Raw genomic sequence first — 26,122 nt, 5'->3', positions numbered from 1 at the left:
GGGCTTTAGGATCCACCACGGCGACATCGGAGAGCCCTGGGCGCGTCCCTTTAGTATATGCTACACTCTAGGTCTCATCAGCTTGCCCATACTTCTGTGTACCGGTTTCCGACATGTGCTGTGCGCAGTGTTGCAAAATTTCACGGATTTCGCACCATGCTAGGTTGCGTGGCACTTGCATGCCACGTGGCATTTGGTAGCCGACGACAAATTACAGCGACATGCGAGCTGTGTCGTCCGCTGCAAGAGATTTAACATTTTTCACAGATGCACACGTGAAATAGAAGCACATATGACCTCTGTCTTCACTCTACTTAACCCAAGGGCATACGGTGGCAACGAAGTCGACGAAGTGTTCGGCTAAGCAACTTGCTCGTGTAGAGGATATTTTATCAAAATTCTTAACAATATTTTCATTGCAAGACTAAATTACAGTTCTATCGTCCCACGCTCCACTATTCAAATATAGTTTCTCTATACTTCTAACCTTAAGGAAAACCGCCTGCTTCTTGGCCAATCCCCCATAGTGGGTACGCACCAGTGTCTGGGACACAAGACAAGACAAGGACACCCATATTCACTCGACAAAAGTGGCTGGAGTCAACTTGTCGGACGGAGAGTTTGTTATTGCGCTCATGCAATCGCCAGCCAGTCGAGTCGATCCAGCCCAACCTTTTTAAAGCGCATGTTTTATCGCTTGCATCCAGTAGCGATTAACTGGATCCCATTGTCTCGTCTCTGGCCTCAACGCAGGCTGTCGCAATAATCTCGACCCGACAGTGACGAGTTCCTGTACACAGTGCAAGGTAGGGCTGTCTAAGCCCGACTTTGACTCGACTCGCCCCTTTTGTGTTCGTACAAATGCAGCTGCAACCGACAGGAAATAAGTCAGCACCGCCTCGACCCCTTCTTTCCGTCCACAAGACCGAACGCTTTGATGAAAGGGCGAAACACTGCCGTCTCCATGCTGCTAATCATCAAGCGCAGCGTCGAGCCATCCGCTAGAAGCATGGCTACAAAGAACTCCTACGGCGCAACTGCCTACCCTCCCTCCCCCCCCCCCACCCTCACAGTAATGAAAGTCAATTTCGAAGGCTATGCGCTTGCTGTACTAAAGGGGACGTCTACGTCATGGACACCATTTTAGAGCTACAGCAGCTTCAAAGAGAGAGAGAAGGGAGGTAAGAAAGGCAGCGAGGTTAACCAGGCTGAGTCCCAACACAAAACAACTTTAATGTTTGTCAGTGGCAAAGGTTCCAGGAGCTCAGTTTTCCTTCGCAGTGTGAAATTGAAGAGCAAGGACTAGAAAGCACGCGTTCCACTGCGCAGCACTATCGAACTAAAGAGAACAAAGACTACGTATTTCCTAAACTATACTATAAACTATATAAACTATAGATTATGAAAATGCTAGCTTAAGGATATTTACGCTTTAATATCGGATAGCTACGTCAATATTTTGTTGCAGCGGATAGAACCGTTGATGCAGCTTATACGTGAAATCGAAACTGGTGAGCCTCGATAAACCGCAACTGGTAAATAACATGTAACTATTTCTAAGTGTAAGTTCTTTTTTAAGGTAAGTTGAGTCGCTACCTTACAAGAACGCTGCATCTGTCTTGGCCCTGGAAATTGTTTGCGAGTTTACGTGACGGTATGGTATGTCACCGAACAGGTGCTGATCGCGGCAGAACGCGGTGATGCCCGGATGTTCATCGTCGCCATGATCGCCAATCACCTGACAGCGCGTGCCGTGTGCGTCCGTGCTTCGCGTTCGTTTGACAAGAAGCACCAACGGTCGAAGTCGGAGCGCGTTTCCATGCTGTTGTTGGTCCCTTCAGTGGTTTCCTGTCATTGAAGATGCCGGCAGTATTTAAGAGCGAAGACGTGCGCTCCTTGCTTAAAGGCAAGCGCATTGTTTTGATGGGCTGTTCAAGTAAGTACTCGGACCATTTCGTTTTCTTCATGTGCTTGCTATAATAAGTGTTGCTCTGCCCCTGTCAGACGTAAGAACCATCTACAAAGACCTGGTTTGCCTCTACCAGCACAACCAGTTCGTCTCAAACCAGAAGTTAAAACTGAAGGTAAGCGATCTTTGAACGACTGAGTACGTGCCGTTCCATATTTTTCATCTCTTTCATAGGGCTTGTGCCGCTCTCTTGGCCACGTACAGTAGTGAAGTTGGCTGTGCATTTATCGCGTTCTAAGGCTCATATGAGTTTTAAGAACTCAAACACGTTCCAAGTGGTTTCGTTTTTGGCAATTGCAAGCACTGGTAGACGGGTCAACGAGGAAGGGGGTCGCGGTGACGGGGGGGGGGGAATATGGTATGCCTCCCCCCCTCACTTTTTCCTGATATTTCTGTGTATCAAGATGATGGGCATAAAACGGCGTGCGATGGCACCCGCCTGCCCACTATGAAACATACAAACTAAGAAATTACGCGGAAAAGTTTGACTGACGCAGCTAGTAGGCATGCCAACTTGGAGATATGCCTGGCCCGGCAGTGTAGACGGTGCAGCGGCCGCGTTCGATTCCTACAGCCTCATTTGGATCGAACGCGTTTGGAATCGCAAGAACGCGCGTGTGTCGAAGGTTGTTTCCACGTATTCAGAGTGCAACAGTTCGCCGAGGGTACTCGAGCGCGCGCTCGGATCGTGGTACGCGTCCCAATTCCAGGAGAAAGCAAACCTCCGCGTGCCAGTTCGTCGTGGAGCGCTTTGCGTTCGGGAAACCAGAGATATTTGTGTCGCGTTTTCGGTCTTCACTTGTTTATTAAATGACTCCCATTGGCACAAGGAACCAGCTGCGTTGCACGCAATTATGAAAGCATGAAAAAAAAGCAAGAAAAAGTTTCTTTTTTCCTTTTTTTTCTTTTTCTTGTGTGTCAATCCATAAAGCTAACACAAAAATAGATCCAAACTCGCCCTCACGAAAGCAACGGGCACCCTTTAAGGTGGCGCAAATAAAAAACGAAAGAAAGATAAACAAAGGGCGAGGGGGTGGGGAGAGGGGCACGGCGAAACGATCAGCGCAAAACCAGTCGAAATTGAAGAGTGAAATGTGATTTTTTTGTTTATCTGGAGCAAAGTAAGGCAATATAAAACATCAAGATAAAAAGTTGTTGCATATTGATCAGCTGGTACTCGCCATTAGATTTAGGTCCCCTTTAAAAAAAGTGGCCAATACTATTTCCAGAGCCCTGCTTTGCTTCGTCTTTGTCGGTCCAGCTGTTTCTCTCGGATGTTAAATCTGACCACTTATTATTCTCGCGCAACTTCATGTGCTTCACGCACTCTTCCTCATTGTACTGTAGCAGCTAACTCCTTTTATGTTCAGAGACACTTACTCTCACTGTGGTTAATGTTTTATCAGCCAGATTTTGGCAATAATCTGCATGTTTAGCGTGCAATGAGAATAAAATTTTTGATGAGCTGAGTTATTAAAAAAAAATTTTTAGGTGGAAGAGAGTGCAGATCAGTTGTCGGCCGTTTTGTACGAGCCTAACTGTCTCTTTGGTGCGTATCTGACTGAAAAAAACATTTCAGATGGAAGAGAGTTCCTTCAGAGACATCCTCGTTTGCCACGAAAGAAGCACAATGGTCGTGATTACAAAGAGGAGCGGCTGTTCAAGATGGACAAGACAACCATCGCGTTCTACTTCCTTACGAGAGTCTACAATGATTACGTAAAAGCCATCCTGGAAGGCATGGTCGACGAATTCGTGCCAGACGTAATCATCGTCGGATCTTGCCTCTGGGACATCACACGGTCAGTGGTGCTATGCCATGCATCTCTATCGCAAAAGAAACTTGCAGCTTGTTTCACTGATGCAGCAAGCACCCCAGCCAAATCTCGTTGCTTCTGTCAGTGGGCATTGGTCAAGTGGTGTACTAGACCCAATATAGAAGTTCGCTATACAATGGGTTTTCAATCTCTTACCAGAAGAGATCGAATACTGAAACTTTGCCTCGTGGCTCCGCAAGAGTCCAGCTCCTTTCCCATGATTTTCGCCCAGCGGCTTTGTGGCGGAAGTCGAGAGGAAAACATGGTGTCTTTGCAGCGTGTCTAAAAGTAAACTTGTAGCTTAAAATTCTGGGCTATCACTTAATCTTGCATTGCGTGAGATTCAGATAATGATCCTACAGGTGCTGTTCTTGCTTCTGAATTTTCTTATTCAGAACTAAATGCTTAAGTATAACAAATTGGAAAAAGCAGTATTATCAAAACCAAGTGACAATGATGCAACGAGGAATGTGCAAAAGTTGGTATATCATGCCAAGCTGATGGAGGCGAAATGCGAATACACCTATGTACTCATATTTAGGTACACATTAAAGAACCCCAAGTGGTCAAAATTATTCCAGAGTCTCAAACTACGGCGTTCCTCATAATCAGGTGGCGGTTTTGCCACATAAAACCCCATAGTTCAATCATGCCATATTAATGCTCGCAGGAACTTATGAGGTGTTGATTGCACTTTTTTTGTTGACAGAGCTATTAATGCCGGGCTGTTGTGTCAGCTTTTTAATCTCTTAAATGTGGTGGGCCTCTACACTTATTAGTTGGTTACAGTGCCACGGCAAAATGGGAAGGTTAGTTATATGGGGTTCACCTACATGTGCTACAGTGCGTTTATATACCTTTTTATATTATGTCGATTGCTATGGTGGTAAGCCATAGCAATCTTGTGTTATCTAGAACATGAGTTCAGTATGTTGTCGACAGCTCTTGACAGAAAAGACCAGTCTCTGTCACGGCGCAGCGTGAAAACTACAATGCCTGCAAATGTAACAGACTTTGCTTTCGATACTTCAAGAAGTTATAAATGCATCATCCCTGTTATTTCGCTTACCAGTATTCGGCAGTTAGACAGGGAGTAATGGCCGCTTGTTCTGAATTGTTTTTTTTTATTATCTACAACAGTGTGCAAAGTCTGGCTGCTCATTGAAGATTCTGCTACACCGAAATTGAAATGAAAGGCAAATGAACAAAGACTAAATGAGAAAACAATATAAATAGGGGAAAAAATCAAGAAATTAGAACTTTTTACAACCGCTTAGATAGAGTTAAAAGAACATCTCTCTAAGTTACTTTTAAAGAAATTGATTGCATCCGAGCTACAGAGTACTGGGCATCACTCATGGCTGTTGGAGGTCTCATTATCTCTAGGATGAGCCAAAGGGATCTCAGCTTTGGTGCTGTCTGCAGCATTTTAAATGCATTTCTTAAACATGCGTTGCAAACCATGGCAGCCTAGCAAATTTGCAGAGCAGGCACAAAGCTACCATAGCTTCCACAGTGGCAGCGGCTTGTTGATTAGAGAATTGGATTGCGAGAGTCTTAAAACCAATGACATTACCTCATCACTATTTACATTTTGATTTCACACTTGTATCTCAGTCACATCTGCTTTTTAGTACATTTTTGCTTGAAAAAGTCTGCATGAAATTTGCTTTTTTCGATTGCCCGATAATTCGGAAAAGTCTGCGGGACCTTTCCGTGTAAGAAAAATCGAACGGTGGCTGTACTTATTTGCATAAAAGGACAAACTTCAACAGAACACAATTTTCATATGACAAAGTAAATTGAACATTTTACCAACTTCGTTATATCGAGGTCTAAGTGTATTCTTTTTCCTGCTTACATTTGACTCGCACCTCGAGCACTATCAGGCTTTTTGTCATACCAAAGTTGCGTGTCATTACTGCTAACGGAATTGTTTATTGTTACTTAATAATTGAAACGATGTTATGTACTTCGGTGTGAAATGCAAAATATTACCTAGGATTGTCTTAGTCCTGACAAAAAACAAGTCCTCTCATTGAAATTTTGGCTTCAGCGATATTCCTTATTTTAGCACCCTTGATCACAGTCAATCTTGTAGTATGGCTTGGTTCGCGTGGAACTTGCGTTTTATAATTTCTTATCCAATGCACAAGCTAACCTCGTGCATGCTTGTTTACAGCATGTTTAGATATGCAATCAGTTTGTTCCGTAACTGTCCTGCCCCCCTGCACAATAAAATTTTTTCTCGAAACTATACTTTTAATTGGTGCACAACTCGTCGTGGTGGCTTAGCAGCTACTATGTTGCACTGCTAAGAACGAAGTCGTGGGATGAAATGCAAAAAATGCCCCTATGCTGTGTGTTGGGTGCACGTTAAAGAACCCCGAGTAGTCAAAATTTGTTCGGAGTCTCCCCCACTACAGCATGCCTCATAAACAGATTGTGGTTTTGGAATGTACATCCCGGAATTGAATCAATTTAAATGTTGCCCGTACTCCGCGCCCTTCGCAGAGCTCGTGGCTGTTGTTTAACTTTCACTTGCCATCATCTAACAATGCTGAGTCCATTTCAAACAGTTGATTCGCAGTCATTTTTTAATACTGCCTCTTAATTCCACAAGGGCCTGTTTGACTGTTTCGGTCCAATCACAGATTCTGTATTCAGAGACTTTACACAGGGTACGACTATTTTGTAAATATTTACTATATTCTGAGAACCTCTTACTGTCTGACACGATATTTTCTTTGTTGAGTGCCAAATAGCTTTGTAAAAATTTCGCTGCTTTGGCCTAATCTGCGTGTGTGTGTGGTGTGTGTGATTTGCATATACGTTTTGTATAGTTATGCTTCTTTTGGGAAGATGCAATAGTGTGTTTAATCGCCGACTGCTGTGTAGTCTGAAATGACCCCATTTTGACTTTGGCTGACCCACTAAACCATTTGTGTACTTCAAGTCTAATAAAAAACATTCATATTATGTAACGCCCCCTCCTACACAGGGCCTGTTAGTCAAGCTGACAATAATTATCAAATAAATAATAACATTCGAGCCTCGTTATTCGAGCAAAAAACACCTTTGGTATACCCATTTTCATTGCAAGCATGTATTCGTTACATGCTGATGCAAGGTAGTGATGGCGGATCCGGATCATGAGACGGAAATAATCAGAAGAATAAGAATGGGCTGGGGTGCGTTTGGCAGGCATTCTCAGATCATGAACAGCAGGTTGCCGTTATTCCTCAAGAGAAAAGTATATAATAGCTGTGTCTTACCAGTACTCACCTACGGGGCAGAAACCTGGAGGCTTACTAAAAGGGTTCTACTCAAATTGAGGACGACACAACGAGCTATGGAAAGAAGAATGATAGGTGTAACGTTAAGGGATAAGAAAAGAGCAGATTGGGTGAGGGCACAAACGCGAGTTAATGACATCTTAGTTCAAATCAGGAAAAAGAAATGGACATGGGCAGGACATGTAATGAGGAGGGAAGATAACCGATGGTCATTAAGGGTTACGGACTGGATCCCAAGGGAAGGGAAGCGTAGCAGGGGGCGGCAGAAAGTTAGGTGGGCGGATGAGATTAAGAAGTTTGCAGGCATGGCATGGCCACAATTAGTACATGACCGGGGTTGTTGGAGAAGTATGGGAGAGGCCTTTGCCCTGCAGTGGGCGTAACCAGGCTGATGATGATGATGATGATGATGATGATGATGATGATGATGATGATGATAATGCAAGGAGCACTTGAGATTTACATCTTTGTCCAATAATTTGTTACTACATGGGCTCATTACATCAAGGTTAGGTCAACAAGGGCATAATAATTAGGTGCTTCTTTCTTCTTGCGTTAACACTGCCTCCATTGCCATTTCCTCCACAATTGTTTTCTGCACAGAGTTGCCCGTTTTTTCGTTTTGAAATGTACCCTCACAAGGCCACATTTGTCATCTGCAGCTGGGGGCCTAATGGCGTCGAAGAATACAAGACAAACCTGGCCGTGTTCTTCACCGAACTGAAGCGAATACTCCCACCAACTTCGCTAGTGATTTGGCTCACGGCGGCCCCTCTGGCTCAGGACGTGCGAGGAGGATTCCTCATACCACAGCTCGAGTTCCTCAAGTACTCGCTGAGATTTCACGTCCTTGAGGCAAACTCCTTCTGCAGAGAGGTGAGCAGTGCTCCATGTAGCCTCTCGGTAACAAATGCACTTGGGATACGGAGGAGCAGGACGAGTTGAACTATACTGGTTAATTGCTCTTTCAGGACGAGACATGTCAATGCAAGGATTATCTCTATATGCAATATACACCGGTAATAAGCACATTTAACATCAAGAAAAAATACTTTGTGGAAATGTTTAGGGGGAAAAGCACAAGGGGAGAAACACTAGGCCAAACACTGCAAGGGATCTTTACCCCAAGCCACCCATGGCTTCGTTTGGAACTAACAGTTCTGCAGCCGAGGATCTTGCATAGGTCTGTCTCCTCTGATCATCCTCTCACAAGAAAGCAACTCACCTGCAGAACTTCTTCCTCGTCCGACGTCCCTGCTCTAATCTAATGAATGGCGCTTGCTGCTTGTCATTCAGTGTTGGCCGGAGGCATTTAGCCAGAAACTGATCTCAATACCGAAACTCAAAAAGGAAAAAAAAATATTTGTCTGGTGTGTTGCCTGTAGGCAGCACTTGTCCATAAAGGGCTAATTACCTTCTTACAGTACCATAAAAGCCACTCTTATCCTAAGATAAGCCATGCCATGCTAGAAAAGATGCAAAAACTAAATACTAGGTGGCAGTCCAGTATTGCGATTCCCCCACCACTTCAACTTCTCATCATGAAATGGCATATGCTCAGGCCAAGGCGATTATTACTAAAGATGGGCTGCAGTCTATTTTTAGAGAGCCAAGGCTGAACTTTGAGAGTTACGAAGTAATTTTACTGCAGCAAACTGCCCCAATTATTGCCAAGCATTTCGAAATGCTTGGCCTGGCACTGACTTACTGATGATGTTGGCTAGATGCAAAATGTTAAAAATTCAATTTTAGTCTGTTTTCTGTTCTCAACGTCTTGCACGAGATTTACGAAAACGATTCAGTATATTACTCGTTAATACAAGTTGGTTTAGTTTCTTTAGTGTAAGATAAACGTTAGGTTAGTCTAGGCATGCTGTTCAAGAACAGAATATTTTTTTGACTGGTAAAGATGTAATAATGATTGTAGAGAAAAGAGCAGGGATCTTCGCTTTCTTCACTTTTGGGACTAAACTGCGAAGCCCAATATGTCTGCATCACATCACAGATTTTATCCTATTTTCATATATTTCCACCCATTGATACATTGAAAAACTCCCAAAATCTGCTGCATTGAGTCGCATGTAAACTTTCTAATTCAGAATAAGCTTTCTACATTACAAATAATTGTTTTTGCAAATGGACCAGTGCAACAATACAGTATGGTAAAAATTCTCCAATGATTGCGCTACACCCTCATGCAAAATTTGAGCACAGCTCTATAAGCGTTTTCATTTCGCATGTTAATATTTTGTATTATGATTATATAGATACGCAGAAGAGAATGCTGCGAGTAACGTGCTTTATTTCCGTACCGACGACGTGTGCTACTCTGGCACCATGTAGTAGCCATCGTTGCCTGTCTTGCAGAGCACTACGCTTTTCTTCTCAAGCTTTCGTTCCGCCAGTGACGAGAGTGACCCTTCGTCGTGGGGAAATCGTGCCACCAGTGTCAGCAGTGACAACACCCAAGGGAGCGTCACATTAAGCCTTACTCATAGCCGCTCGCAATTGCCCCATGAAGGAGCAGTGCCGCCCCCCCCCCCCTCTTCAGAAGGGCAGATAAGATCGCCCACATGACTGCAGCGGTCATGGCCTGCCGTAAACTCGGTTCATGCACAGGCTGTCTCCGCTCCGCTTTTTTTCCCACCATGTGCTTTCACTGTAGCGTCCTGTTCCCCTTTCCTCCTCGCACACTCTTCTTTTTTGCTGCTCTCCGCATTTGCTATCATCTTTTGCTGTGCTCGTTCGCACGGTTACGCCCCCGAGGCTCAACGACGTCACTCAACGCAGGAATGGGCGCTTACGAGCTGCGCTTAAATATGAGCGTAACTCTATGAGGTCGTCTTTTGTGTTCACGAATGCGAACGTTGGCGCCAGGAAAACGTACATAATGGGAACGTATCAACGAGGTTCTACTGTATATTCTGTATTGCATCTGTGCTCAGGGAAAACATTAGAAAGATACCTGTTATTTCACCTACTCCACCCCCACCCCCCACCTCTGTCCCTGTTGTGTCTGGGTTCTTTTACACATCTTTAACTTGACAGGCTGGCAGGTATGTCTGTTTCTTTCAGAAGAACTTGCCCTTGGCTTATTTAGTACTTGCTATGAGACATAATTGCTGCGAAAAGTTCCCTGCCTGTGTCATTATGATTGTTTTGTTTCGTGTTTGTGGTTTGTGTGAGTTATGTCACAGAGCCTCTGTTGCGTTGGTCGTTAAACGAAATAATTGGATTTCACTTTGAATTGTTTAGCGCCTCTTTAGGCACTCTGCCCAGCTAAGGACTACTGCCTTCCCTTCTGTTGTAACACTCGCACACTTTGGTGCACCCTACTTCTGTCCATTTTGTAGACAGCTGACAAGTTTGGAATCGATGTAGTGGACGTCCACTACCACTTGCGCGTGCTATTGGAGCATCGAGCCGAAGACGGAATCCACTGGCTGCCCCTGGCTGTGCGGCTCTGTACCAATCTGGTCCTCACACACATTGCCCTATCATGGGGTTTCAACCTACCAGAAGGGTAAGTGGCCTGAGCGGAAAAGTTGCAGTGTCGTCAGAACATTATTATTGCCCCGTAGGTCTTGCAGGGGCAAATCATGTCTGCCGAAATCCCAGAGGCGGAGGAAGGCTTAGGAGAAGGAAAATAAACCTCCACCCAACTTGTAGCACAAAGGTACAAAGGAAATCCTTATGGGTTTCACAGAAAAAAAGAACTTTGCAGTTTAAAAATTCGTCCTGGTCGAGAGATTAATACTGGGACCAACGGCTCTCTGGTGGGGTCGCTCTACCAGTTGAGCTAACTGGGAGGCTTGCGAATTGCAGTGCGAGGGCGAATTAATCTGCAACTCGAAGTGATGGAAGCTGAATATGGCAGATCGGTTCTGTGGAAGCCAGCAATGTGGAGAAAGGTGCATGAAAGGTATAATAGACATCCACCTGGCTGTCGCAGGAAACTACAGAGGAAACCCGGTGCTATAAGAAAGGTCGCCTCGCACTTCAATCGGCGAGCCTCCTGGTTAGCCGAGATGGTAGAGCAATCACTCTGGGAGGGTTTTGGTCACGTGTTCAATTCCTGGACCAGGACGAATTTTTTTTTCGCATGCAAAGATTTATTTTCGAGAAACCCACATGAATTTCCTTTGTGGCTTCATGCTACAAGTAAGGTGGATGTTATTTTCCCATTTCGAAGTGAAGCTTTCTTTGCCTCTTCTCCTGACTTTCTGGGCACCGCGGCTTTTGTGATGGTCTTGCCTCGCGTGTCGCTGGGTTTCTTCCAACCCCACGAGATCGCACTTGTCTCCACCCATACTAGGACGCATCGATGTCCTCCTCACACATCGCTCCATGCAGGGTGAAGTAAACAGCGGCGCCAGACATAGCGGCCGCTATTTCTATGCCCACTTCTAGGGATGCGTTGCCAGCGCATGTGTGTATGACTGATTAGTAGGCAGCACAGAGTCTTGTGAACAAGAATACTGTGAAAATGCATAATGATGTGTTAATATTTAAGAAAGTAATAATTTTGATAGTTTACAGTCAAGTACACTACCGTATTTACTCGAATAATGATTGCACTATTTTGTCAAAAAAATTGACGCAAATTCAGTGGTGAGATCATTAGGCTGGTTAAATTTCTCTTGAATAGAAATAGTTTTTTTTTCATCCCACGTTTGCTGCGGGATGACGACAGGTCAACAAACAGGCAGCTTCCGCTGTAATAGTGCGGCACACTAAAACAAAAATGGCAGCCGGCGAAGCAAGCCGAACGCACAGACTGCGATTTTTTTTCTTCTCATGAGTACATTACATGCATTGAAATTTTTTCCATATCAGTAATGAATAATATCGTTAATATGGGCAAGTTTGCGACATTAACATAGCCATGTTCACTTTGAAGGGACAGAAACACAGATGGGCACGCTTAGCTGCCGGTTACATGGAAACACATGGATGATATGCTGCGGAAACTGCGGCATTTGTCTTCACTACTATCCTAATATGGCACGTTTTCGCTAAGGTGGGCGAATATCCTAGCTGTGTTACAAGCATCGGCATATGCATAGAGTATACTTCTAATGTTTCAGTGTAAACGTGGCCACTATTGTTACCGCTCACGATTTGTTGCATGCCCACGAGTGCAGACGAGAAGAATCGAAAGGCGCCTTTTTTGTTGTTGTTGTTGTTGACCAAAACCATAATGTTGCCTACAAATAATAAAGCCAAGGTAAGTTTGGTTGTAGCTTCTTTACATGGAAGTGCGGAAAGTGATGAAAAGAATGGAATGGGGCGTCTGCTTAAGAATGTTTGGTGCGTTGCGTGCAGACCGCTTGGTATGTCTTCGAGAATCATTGGCAGATGGTAAGCGCGATCATCATAGCCAGACTTGGCACACGACATATCGCTGCGACAAATTCGAGGTGCGATCATTACACGGGAAAGAAACAAAAATAGAATTTTCACGACAAAACTCAGAAGTGCGATCATTATGCGAGTGCGACCATTATTCGAGTAAATACGGTATTAAGCTGCCTCACTGGGTCATGACGTGCTGTAGCCTGAGATTGTTTTGAAATGCGTTATGACCGCATGTTGGTGTGATAATTTTGTGTACCATCCAACAGGAACTAGGTTGCATGACACTCGCTGTTTTGTTCGACAGGTGGAAAATAATGCGCTTAAGCATTCCTATAATATGGACAGTCGAATGTGAAATGACCATATTACTAGGCATTGCTGTTTTTAAGGCAGATTTGCACAATGAAGCTGTATTACTTGGAAACAAATGCTTGTGCTGCAATAGCAATAAAATTCTTTCAGAAGATCTTGATAGTAAAAATAACTAGTCAATAAATGACGAATTGATACATGATTATTGTTACGTAGTTGCAATCTAAGTACACATTTTTATCATGTACTGTCACTTGTCACACTTCGGCAGCACTCTTTGGATCAGAGCATAAACTAAGAAAATGAGCTTTTAATGAAGTTAAACAAAGCAAATGGCAACATTGCTGTGCAGCTTAACTTGACAAGTAGAAGAATGGAAGAAAATGAACCGACGAACAAAATGTGTATTCAAAAGGATAACAAAAGTAGAACTTCGCCTATAAGAGCGCATCGTGATAGCATTCAAAGATCCCTGACTGCTTCTCTTGCATCCCGACAACTGCAGCTTATGTAACCGTAATGTATAGCGGGAAACACCGGCAGCGAATGCTATGCACGAAAGCAAGCTTTCTGGTAGCAACGCGTCCTCTTGCGTGGACTGCAAATGCGTGAAGGTGAGTGCCATCTGGATGGTGGTGTTGCAAGGAAACGAGCTCGGTGCGCCGCTCTCTGAATAGTAGAAATGCTGGAAAAGGGGTTCATGCTTGAGTTTCCGCATAACAAAATTGTATATTCAAATTACAATCCAATGCTATCATTTCTGTAGGTTGTGCCTAAGTTGTACATTACGATTTTTTTTATGCATTTTGCTTTCAGAAATCCATTTAGTTACGAATCTCATAAGCAGTCTGGAGTAAGTTTAATTACTACGTGCACGGGCGGCCACGACTAAGCGTGACCAGATGATTGTCGGCTTCTTCCAGAAGTATGCAATTGTTATCAAAATTCGAAAGCAGATATGTGATTACTTCAGCCTGTTTATTAAACTTTGTGAATAAACGTACACAGTAACAGTAGGAACAAGTGCACTCATCTAAATACCCTTCTTGATTGATGTAAGCTATTGGCCAATAGCAGCCACATATGGGAATATGCTGTATCACGAAATACAGCACGTGAAGAGGAGGAGCAGGCTCCTCTTAAATAGAGAGTGTTTGAGAAAATTTGACTTCGCACTCCACTTGTAAGTTTCACGTGCTGCGCACGACTTCCAAAATTGGCTGAGATGTGCACAGCATCTATGCCATTCGTGGGCTGCGTTTTTTCACCAAGCCCGAGGAATAGTTCAGGATTCCATTAAAGCCTGTTGGTCCGTGACTTGGCCTTTTCGTTTTTACAGAACAGAGTAATAAAATAGTAACAGAGTTTGGCAGTGTGCTAAATGCACAAACTAATTTCATGTGTTCCGCCATTGTGACTGAACAGGCAAGTGCAGATGTGAGCTGTAACTGCCGTGGTGGCTTAGCAGCTATGACGCCGCGCTGCTAAGCAGGAGGTCGCAGGATCAAATCCGGGCCACAGCGGCTGCATATCGATGGGGGCGAAATGAAAAAACGCCCACGTCCCATGCATTGGGGGCACGCTGAAGATCTCCTCGTGGTCAAAATTACTCTGGAGTTCCCCTACTATGGTGTGTCTCATAATCAAATTGTGGTTTTGGTGCATAAAACCCCCGAATTCAATTCAGATGTAAGCTTTCACTCATTCACTTATTCAAAAATTGTTACGTGGTTCCATGGTAGAGTCTTCAACTCGGTGCACTTTATGGCCATTTCGCTTTTTGCCTCCTTTGTGTACACTCTGCCCATTTTTTTAGTGGCCAGTTCATCACGGACAAAGAGAGGAAGCTCATGTTGGCCGAAAAGAATGGTTTTGACTACTCGACTGACGAGGACAGCAAGGGCGAATGCAGCAGTCTTCCTGCTGAGCTCTCCTTCGGCACCATCCTTGGAGGTGAGGAGGAAGTCAGGAAAGAGGTGAGCTCCAAGTGCATCACTGGCGGTTTCATGGCGGTAGATATAGAGTTTCCTGCTACGGTACACTTCCATTACTTTTACTCTGATTGCAATTGTTTCAGTTTCTCAGGGAAGGTCTGGGCCAGCGGCCATGCAATTCTGTGGGCCCAAAATTTCATTTAGATCGTAAAATTGGCCTTCGCCGGATAATTTCAACTTGACTAGTTGGGACATGCATGCTGGAAACCTATGGTGACCCTAATGGTGAACCCCCTTACTGGCAGCGTCTGTCTCGGCGAAGATTAGGGGACAATGAATGCATTGAACATTTTATTTATTTATTTATTTATTTATTTATTTATTTATTTATTTATTTACAGATACTGCCAGCCCTTTCACAGGGCTATAGCAGGAGTGCAATACGAACATTTACAAATCAGTAATATTGTACATGGAAAATTGTACATTGAATATAAAAGGGCCAATAAAACAAAATTAATAATGCCAAGAGGTAACAGCATTGACCGCTCAAGATAACATAGATACAAAGTAAAGTATTTTAGTTACAAACAAGAGTGTCTCGAATGTATATTGTGAAGAAATCAATTGATGAGGATGAAACGGCTTCTTCCGACAGGGTGTTCCATTCTTTGATAGCTCTTGGAAAGAAGCTATACTTGACACAATCGGTATGAATAACAGGGGGATGAATAAACATTGAGTGAAGGTGTCTAGTGGTTTCATCGGAAAGAATTTCAGAAAAGTCTGTACACCTAATATGAACATGATGACGAATTACTAGCTAAAGATATTTAGGTCTCGTATTCAGTTCTAGCCTGTAATGTCGGTAGGTCTGCCTGTACACAGAGTTGAAAAGGGGAGTCCATCCGCCGATATTTATTGAATATGAATCTGACTGCTAGACGCTGTATTCTTTCAATTTTTTATATATTTATAGCAATGTAAGGGTCCCGGACAACCTTTGCATATTCAATTATAGGTCTAATTAATTTTTTATGAGCTAGACGTTTTCTTTCTTGAGTTGCGAATGGTAAATTACGCCTCGGACACCAGAGTGACTTGTTGGCATTAGCACACACATAATCTATATGGTGGTTCCAGCGAAGAACACTTGTGAAGATCATGCCAAGATATTTATGCTGCTCAACTGTTATAAGTTCATGATTATTAATAAAATAAGAGTAGTTTTAGGTAATTTAACATTCTAGAGACTGTCATAACTACAGTTTTTAACGGGTTTAGCACCATTTGCCATTCATCACACCATTTCTTTATCTTCTGTAAATTTGCGTGTAATTTATCCTGGTCTCCTACTGTATCAATTTTATTGTATATAATGCAGTCATCTGCAAAGTTCCTGATGGAAATGTCTATTTCATTCGGGAGGTCATTTATAAATAATAGGAATAAAAGAGAGCCCAGAACACTGCCCTGGGGAACTCCCGACTTAACAAATGAAATGTGAGACCTTGTACCACTAATTTGGACATATTGCTCGTGATAAAGAAAATAGGATGAGAACCATTGTGTAATAGAAGCATTTTTGAACATAGCATCAAGTTTTCCTAGTAGTTTACGCCTTCGCAAAGTACATGAAGATCATATCCGTCTGTCTCCGAGAGTTGATATTTTCTGAAAGATCATGGGCTAGCTAACTTGATGAGCAGAGATGTTGTGGATAGGCCTTGACGACAGCCATGTTGGTAGATAGATAACAAGATATATTCAATATTATAATTTAACAGATGTTTCGAGATGATATGTCCAAGCATCTTTGAACAGGTACTAGTAATTGATAAAGGGCGATAATTTGCTAAATTGTCAGCACTGTCGCTTTTGAGGATAGGAATCACTTTAGCTTGCTTCCATACCTTTGGTAAAAAACCACTATGAAGTGAATACCGAAAAATATAATGCATGTTATTTAAAATTCCATTTGGCGTATCGATAAACAAAGTCGTTAGGGATGCTATCGGGTCCAGTGCTTTTCATTATGTTCAAATGAAGCAAAAGGTTGAGCACACCTTGTCCAGAAATTTCAACGTCAGCAATAGGCGGCCTTTCAGATGGAGATGCAATATTCGGCATAATACCGTTATCTTCTGTGAACACAGATGCAAAATAATCATTGAAACTTTCAGAGGAAGGATGCTCCCTAGATTGTGTCATTGAGCAAGCATTCAATGATGGATTAATATATCTCCAAAATTTACCTGGTGCCGCTTTTAGAAATTATGGGATTGTGATGCCAAAGAACCTTTGTTTGGATTCTTTCACAAATTTCTTTAGATTCCTTCCAAGACATCGAATAGGATTCTTTTTATAATTCTTACGTTTTCGTTTCAATTATCTCTTTAAGTGTATTATTTCTCAAGTTATCCAAGGGCTTCTATTGCTAGTTTTCTTAATATGCTTAGGAATATACAGCTTTATAGAAGACATGACCAAATTAGCGAAGTACTCCCAGAGACAATCACAACTGATTGTGCATATAAAGTTCAGAGAATCTCTCATAAGAGTCCTCTAGCAATTCTAGAACCCCAAATCATCAGCTCTAGCAAAGCTTAACACAACATTTTTGCGGGGATGGTTGTCAGTGTTGGCGGAAAGGCTCAAAGACAGCACTACAAGTTTATGGTCCGAGATACCATCACTGGTCTCACATTCGATTAGTAAATGCAACAGGTGATTAGACACGAAAACAAGGTCCAGGATAGACGAAGAACGAGTGCTGATTCTAGTATAGTCGGTAACCACTTGGTTTAAACCAAAACGAAAATTGTGTCATCTCCCGTTGAAAATGCCTTTTTTTGCCTGCCCTGGGAAGATTTTCGAGCAGTAACTGTAGCTCACAATGTGTGATTGCGGTATTTACCCGATTTTAACGCGCACCATATAGCATGCCTTTTTTCATGAAAATTTGGCTCAAAATTGCATGCGCGGTTGCTGTTGAATACAAAGCTCTTCTCGCGGTATTCATATGCTTGACCGCATAATACAATTGTATTGCGGCGAAGCTGACTGTAGGAATCGGGCCGTCGTTCTGCAACATGTATCAGACCCGTGTGGCCCTTTTTCATGCTAAAAGATTGGGCACTCATTAGATTTGTACTTGTTTAAGGTGCTTTCATGTAATTTCTGCTTTAGTTTTCTACATTGTACACATATAACGTGGGCACGCATTTGCTTTGGGGATGTGCAAGTGCTGGGTAAATACTCGCATATGAATCAGTGACTTGTTTTGGTGCTTTTTCTGAATCTTGTTTAATTTTCGATTTGATACTTTTCCATCACTTTCGTCGGTCCTGTGAGGGAGAGGGAACTCTGGTGCTGTGATCATTCACCTACTATGTGATTGATGGTCAGCACACGTAACTGTCTGAACTTCATGCTTGTGGCTTCAGAATCTCTTGTGGCTTTGTTTACTAAGTAAGCGTTAGCTGCCTTATTGACCTCAATATCAAAGCTGTCCTATTTTTCTAAATGCACAAGGCAGTGAGACTGAAAAGATGCATAATTGCCACAATTTGTCATTTATAACATAGTATTTTGTTGGAAAATTTAGTTTGCCAAGTCGCAAAGCCATTTGCAGCCAGGAAGACGAAGTTAGGCAAATTCATGTATGGTAGACCCTTGTTAAACCGTACCTGCTTGGTACGAAGGAAAGGTATGTGCAAAGTGCTTGTACAGCTTAACAGGTGACAAGAAATTTGCAGCCACTTACCCAAAAGTTAAGGTATACTGAGTTGAAAAAAACATCCAAAGATGCTTTTGTTTATAAATGCGATGAAAAAAATCACACGTTAGCCTGCCACTATGGTGGTCTGGATGAGACAACTGTGGCCTCAGATTTGTTCAGGGCTGGTGTCGGCACCTTCAACAGCCCGCTCTTCATCGCAGTCAGGTGCATTAGTACATCCAGCACCTTTGCAGCTTTTGTGACTGCCGGGCATGGCACACCTGCCATTGCATCTATCTCGTCATAGCCATCGTCGTTGCTTGCCTCCGGTGATGGTTTAAGTGCAGCAGTGCCAGCTGTGTCATCGTAAGTTAAGTCCAGACATATTTCAACGTTGCTGTCAACATCCTAGAACCTCTGCAAACAGGCTGTCGCAAGCATCGTCCTCAACATCACTCTATACCACGTCTGCAGCGTCGCGCGTGCACGGTTCAAACTTGGTATGCCTAAAACAGTGTCTGTTCTACTTGCGGGCATGAGTAAGCGAGCAATGCAGGGCACCGAGCAAGTTGATTGAGTCCGATTTCTTGTTGTCCATTGCAAGTGGGATCATATGCAGCATGTCCTTCTTGTAGTTTTGCTTTACAGCTCAAATGATGCCCTTGTCAAAGGTTGCGCAACAGTGGTTGTGTTGGGAGACAATAAGATTATCTTTATCACTGAGGGGTTTTTGCATTTCAGCGTGCAATGACACATTGTCTAACACATCAAGAACATTTCTTTTCGTCCCAGCAAAAAAAAATTATGCAGGTGCCTTGTGTATTCTTCAAATAGCTTGGCCATCATCCGTGCTTTCCTGTTACTGCTATACAGCATGCCCTATGGCAGTTCAGCCACCTTTAAAGTACCTTAGCTTACTGGACTTTCCCATCACCAAGAGAGGCAGTTTCTCACTCCCTGCCCTGTTCACAAGAAAAGCAGTACATATTCTATCTTTTGTGTGTTTATTGCCTGCACAAACTTTCCTCTTTGAATGCGAGAATCCATTCTGGCAGCAACTTGTAGAACGGCAGCTTCGTCCATATTAAATGCGTCATCGGTGATATAGTTTCCCAGAAACTGGAGAGGTTGCCCATTCTGTCAATCCTCCAGAGCCAGTGCATCCCCTGCTGTGTTTCCCAGAAACTGGAGAGGTTGCCCATTCTGTTAATCCTCCAGAGCCAGTGCATCCCCTGCTGTGCCTGGACTCGACCGTTGCCCTGACGCCGGAGCGAGTCTTAAATCTTGACAGCCACCCATTGCTGCGAACGAAGCCCTCATGCTTGAACTGCAAGGCAGATTTCTTAGCTTTTTCAAGCAGTAGGGACCTGGCCCACTGACAGGAACGTTTTAAGACGTTGCTTTTTTTTTTAGCCAAAACACCGATGCTTTTTTGTTATCCGGATGCATCGATTCCTTTAAATGACCCCTTTTGGCATTCGCAGCCATATAACTGTCCAGCAGTATTTCTTGCATTCCACACGCTGTGACCCTTTGTCAATGGCAGGTCTCTTCCCCAGCTAATGCTGATTTCTTTGTGCCATATCCTATCCTGCAAAGGATATCAAGCTTCTCCTCGATGCTGAGGGTTTAACGCTTCGGCATCTTGTCGTCCTTTCACACATGACATCTGCTTACTGTGCCAACGTAAAAACCACATTAGACCCTCAGAGAAAAGCCAGTGCACAAAAGAAACGGCCGAGGAGAGCGTTGCTTCTAACAAGATGAATGATAGCATCGAACAACCGATCGCATGCTTTGGGATGCGGCCAGCACCTTTCGCGGTGGGCGCTTGCGATGTGCCGACAGCACAGCTGGCAGGGTGTGTGAGCAATGTCTCCGAGATAGAACACTCGATTGCGCTCCACCTCAGAGATTGAACACAAGTCGAACCACAGGTCGAGCCGTGTGGCCTGCGCTGGCTGTGTTTGATCAAGGGTGGTGGTGCAGCGACTGCAAATTCGTTGCGCGTCTGTTTCACATGCCAGCTTTACAACGTGCTTTTGATAAGAATGTGCTATTTGAATCTGCATTGCCCCGAAAACCTCGCTACGTAGGGAACAGCTACGCGTTAACCAACAGGTATACGATAAACACTGTGGTATAGGCAATCGCGAAATGCATCAAGTTCAATGGCAGCGCTGTCGAGAGATTCAGTTCGGCTACTGTTAAAGCAGAGCTATGGCTTAACCTGGTATATCTTAACGACGTTCCACTGTGCTCACTATCATTCCCATGCTAGCTGAACCACCATGATTGCAGCTCCCATAGCACTCTTTACTCGTCTCTGTCCTTCCTTTCCTACTTTCGTGCGCTATGCAAACACCGCCGTTATGAGGCTTCCATAGACATTAGTGCCAGAGTTCCTTCTAGTGATTTTTGTAGGAAACTGCATGGCGTTAGCAACCGTAACTCTTCTAAAATAAGTACACCTTTATTTTGGTCGCCTTTTATAGTCTGTTCCTACTCACTGTAGTTTTGACGGGTGTTTTCTTGCTTTCCAGAAGAAATTGTCTGAAATTCGCTTATGTTAAACTTCGTTTCATACTTCGCAGGTGATTATGCAGATGTTGCGCAAGGTATTCGGTCATAGAAACGTCACTCTGCTGTGTTGTTGATCTGCGGCACTTTCTACAGAATGACTGCGTAATTAATATACTACAGCTAAAGCTTGTGGACATTCGGTTACGTCAAATCGCGTACGACCTTCATGTCTTTGTACCACCTTTGTCTGTACATCCACCTTGCCTGGGTGAGGGAGTGACCAGGGTGTCTGCAAAAGATGTTTCTTTTTGATAAACCTGTCACCCTTCAGCCCCGAACACTGCATTAGAGAGTGTACTGGAGAAGGTAAGGCCTTGTGACGATTGCAGGCTGGCTGATTTCGCTTTGGTTTCCACTCAGTTCCCCATTGTAATGACTTGCATACTCATACAACACCATGATATGCTACATTGCAGGCAGTAATCGCTGTGCGCTTCCCTTAAATATTGTAGGTGAGAAAAAAAGCATTCAACTAACTTCTTACTCCCCGCAACCACCACTACTCCTCCTTTCTACTCAACCTTGTACAATTTATTCTCTTACACCTGCTCATCATGATAATGTGCAAGCGACAGTTTGTCATTTAGCACTACGTCTTTTTTTGTGTCTCGGACGTCATTATCTCCTAATTAGAGCTGTGAAAGTGCTCGAATATTTGATTTTGATTCGAATAGGAGAATGCTCAAATAATTCAATTCGTGAATCAAGTATCGATTATTCTATTTCTCGAATACATTCAAACTTCAGCGTAACTGAAGTTCTACTTGCAGCGAAAAAGTTATTTAAATTGTAAATTTTATTAATTTGAGGTTTTAGTTTTAGGAGTAAAAAATTATTTCACAAATGTCAGGAACATTCCTGGTGGATAGTGTCTTCTCTGTGATCACTTCTAAACAAATCGCAAGGTCGGGCCATAACAGCATTCTTACGAGTGTCGGCGCATGCGGTGCAGATAGGGCTGAGCGCAATGCATCAGCGTAGCTCACGCCGTCCAAGATTAGCATTTTGCGCTGCCCAGTGCTGTAAATCTTGAATGCCATGGCTGACTGTGTTTGGTGATTGCAGCCGTCATCAGATGGCACCCTCAAAATATAAACAATAATAATAATAATATTTGGGGTTTTACGTGCCAAAACCACTTTCTGATTATGAGGCACGCCGTAGTGGAGGACTCCGGAAATTTTGACCACCTGAGGTTCTTTAACGTGCACCTAAATCTAAGCACACGGGTGTTTTCGCGTTTCGCCCCCATCGAAATGCGGCCGCCGTGGCCGGGATTCGATCCCGCGACCTCGTGCTCAGCAGCCCAACACCATAGCCACTGAGCAACCACGGCGGGTAAAATATAAATAAGTGCAAGAAGACATGGAAGGGAAGCAGGGGACGGGTGCCTATCTGCCCTCTCCCCCTAGTGCGCATGTCTATTCTCCTCTAACCTTGCTGTACAGTCAACAACAAAAGTTCGCAGACTGTGGTATCACAGAAAGCGTCGAATTTCCGAGCAGCCTACAAGGATAGCTGGGAAAACTGCACCTCACAGTGTTGTTCTCATATCTTAGTCGATGATGGAAATGGGAATATCAAGTTGCATTATGAGGTTGTGGAGATGTGCACCTTTTCCTTAGATCCCATGGTTCGTAAAATTTTGTGGTCAACTGTAGATGTGCATGGCTGTTTATATGCGGGCCATGAGCAGTATCTTTGAGGTTCTCTTCGGCAAAGAAATGTCGCAGTTTCACCGGAAAGGTGTAGCATTGATGGCGAAAGTAAAGGGACAACTACGCGAAATAAGGTTTGTAGCTTTATTGGTGTCGCATACTCTCGTGCAACGATCACTCGATGAGCAAGCACACTTTGTCGCAACGTGAGGGACCGCCAACGCTCGACACATGGGAACAAAATGCGCAGGAAGGCACCAGACACCTCAGCTTTTCTTTGCACTTGCCGAAGATCACTTCCGAAATACAGCGCCTTGTTTTGCACATGGACAGCCAAGCACAGCTGCAGCAAGGGTAGAGGAGACGCGTATGCTAGGAAGACAGGGCAGATAGGTGCGCATCCCCCCCCCCTTCTTCTGTAGCGCGTGTTTTATCACGTTACTGCGGGTTTGCCCGTTCCCCATCCCCATTGCGCTGAGAGAATCGACGCTTCTCGTGTTTCTCCGAGCGCTTCGAGCTGTCGCCTACCCTGCAGCCTCCGAAAGTCGTTATGCTACAAATGGCGCAGCGTTGTTCCCTGCATATTGCCTCCCGGTGTACGTGCGTCGATGGTGTTTTGCCACTTGAAATTTCATGTGGAAGGATGCTTGCAAATAACCTTTTCCTCGGTTGACATTTCCATAGTAATTTGCTAGATTTACCAGCTGTACAGGTTTTGAGTACATGCTTGAAATGGCCAAAAACTTTGTTAAATCGAAACCGTGTCACGAAGTCACTTATTGAACTCGAAAAAAGAAATACACGTATTTTGGTGGAACTAAGATCGGGAAATAAAAATAGTTGTTACATCGAGGTTCGTTACACCAAACTTCGACTGTATTTGAGGTACTTTCGATGAATGACCCAGCCGTGGTTGGTGCCCTAACACGCACAGTGTTCTCGTGGTGTGTAATCTCTATTGGTACAAAGTTCGACCAGGCTGACTGGACCTATTGGAATGATTTAAACGCTACGTGAACTGATGAAACGCATGGAAGCATGTGTGAAAATCTGGCTGATTAACCACTGGAAAACACACTGATCTCAGCGGATATGCGAGTTCGCTGGTCACTCGTGCCGTTTGGAGCTTTCCAGACCACGTATGAACTGGGTTGTTATTAGTGCTGGCGTGCTAATTTGGTCTTCTGTTTAATGAGAGTAGAGCGTATTATATATTTCGATTCATAGATGGCCAAGTTACTTATACTAGTTATCAAGATTCTTGTAATGTGATTAGCATGGTGAGGATGTGCAGCACTGTGTTTATTGCCCAACATTTGCGAGCAGAAAAGTTTCTGTCAAATTTTCTGATATTCGACATTAGATTCGAAATCTCGTATTTGCACACCCCTACTGGCTATAGAACTAACTTCTGTGTGACGAGGGCATAAATAGACGTGCTTGAACAGTCATCTTCATTTCTGCAGTCACACATTCCAAAATCTTTGTTGTCTATAAATTAAATAATAACTGTTGTGTTATGTTTGTGTACCAGGCACATAATGTGGTACCAACAGAAGAATGTTATTATCCCTGCAGCCTTGTTTTCATAATACCATGGAACTTCTCGCTGGAGCACCGAGTACTTTGCACTGTCTTCTGAAAGTGACCAAGATCAATACTGGAGCGCACTAAAGTCTCCTTTCATTGTTTTTTCGTTTCATTGCTACACGTACCCTTTTTTAAAAAGTTGTGCGAAATGTTTCTGCAATAATTTTGTTTCTGAAATCTCATCATGGTTTTTGTCTTTCAATATGAGGGTCTTTTTCTTTACAGCAAAGCTGTCTATGGCTAGGATCCTGGGATTCCTTCGTGGCATAACGTTGACAGAAAACTATCATCTATGGCTCATACCCCAAAATGCAATGTCTCATACCCGTATAAGGCAGACGCTACAAGCACTTGGAAAAGTGAAGCGAACAGTGTATGCATACTCTAGAATCCCGCATAAGACATACAGAACAGCATACGTTTCAATAAAGAAGGAGCTCAAAACTAGCATTCAAACAACATAATTGATAAGGCACTCCTGCGCCTACATGCAATGCGAAGCATGTTGCGCTCCACACATACGTTCTCCGGTAAAGATTAACTGTTGCGCAAGCTTCGGCGGTGACGGCAGCTTGACTGTAGCATATGAAACTGCAAGTGACATAACTATACTTTTTTCTTTTTAACTTTCATACGTAAAAGAACCCGCCTAGTAACTTATTTGTGTTGTGACAGCGCTATGGGAAAGTCATGTATAGTGAGGACTCTCAGGAGCAGTGCGCATACGAGGTGCGGCGAATTTCGAACCTCCTCTGATGCACTCTTTATAGGTGCACGAAGTAGTGGCGCAATCGAAGTCGCAGGCCATTGAAACGTCTTACGCTAAAGGTAAAAGCTTGGGTAAAGTGCATGGGAATGCCACCACATGAATAATTTCAACCTATGTCGCAAGGGCTACCCATTCTTCGTCGTTCATAGCTTCGTTGTCCAACCACCTTCACAGTGTGGACTGGAGACCATTTATTTTTTTTTCGAATTCGAGTAAAATGCGTGCTTTCAGTCAGTTGCTATGAAGTTGCCTTGTCTGAGTTTGTAGGTTGCCCTCAATCTGCAAGCTTCAGCTCTTTTGCCTGGTCATCCTCACAACGTTGTTGCAAAAAACAATTTTTAGCTGCAATTTTTACTTTTTCAGGCTTTGTTTTACTGAAACAAAGCTTGGTAAGTTTCTTGTGACATATTTATAGCATCTGAGTGTAGTACAGCTTTCTACACTCAAATTCGCGTTCTTTGCATCCACTACAGGTGCAAAACCTCCAGATGATCAGAAAAGAACGAGCCACTTGTTGTCTATGTAGGCCTTCAGTCCTCAGGGTAGGCCTATGATTCACTAACAATTCCAACTTTGTCACTGGCTTCTGCTCAGGTAATCAAGAACGTCATCGAGGTCCCACCATCCGAGCGACCGAAAGCACGCAGAGGCAACTGGAGGGCCAGACGGATTAGTGGGTTGTGTCCCTTTCCTGTCGCGCCACAAAACGAATCATGGCAAGGCAGCCTCGTTTCCAGTATCAAGGACCAGGACCATGGAACAACCAAGGCCAGCCTAAGCCTGATAGCTAGAGCAATGGCTTCTAGCCAAACAAGTTCAGGAATGTGTTTCGGGATACCTTGCAATACGATGTGCCAAGGAATTTAAATATGAATGTTTATGAATAAATGGTTTAGAATAAACACGGTTTTGCGCCTAGGTTGTTTCATCGATGCCCGTTTTCTGAATATAAAAAACAAATTGAGATACTACGAGTAGGTATCTCTGTACAGCAAATCTATGTGTGAGCGCGTAGAGTTGAAACACGAGTACACGCACGTGCGCACACACGAGCGCAAACAAATTGTACCGAGCCTTTTGTTAGGCGGAGTTGCTGACTCACGAGTAGGACGGGC

General features: G+C 43.7%; 1 pseudogene; it reads left to right on the top strand.

Moving 5' to 3' along the window:
* The first annotated feature begins 1,695 nt into the window (after positions 1–1,695).
* LOC142592728 (PC-esterase domain-containing protein 1A-like) lies at positions 1,696–25,582 on the top strand (annotated as a pseudogene).
* Positions 25,583–26,122: the final 540 nt, after the last annotated feature.

The sequence above is a fragment of the Dermacentor variabilis genome, chromosome 9 (genome assembly GCF_050947875.1).
Source record: "Dermacentor variabilis isolate Ectoservices chromosome 9, ASM5094787v1, whole genome shotgun sequence".
Classification (NCBI taxonomy): domain Eukaryota; kingdom Metazoa; phylum Arthropoda; class Arachnida; order Ixodida; family Ixodidae; genus Dermacentor; species Dermacentor variabilis.
This window is presented reverse-complemented; position numbering and strand designations above follow the sequence as displayed.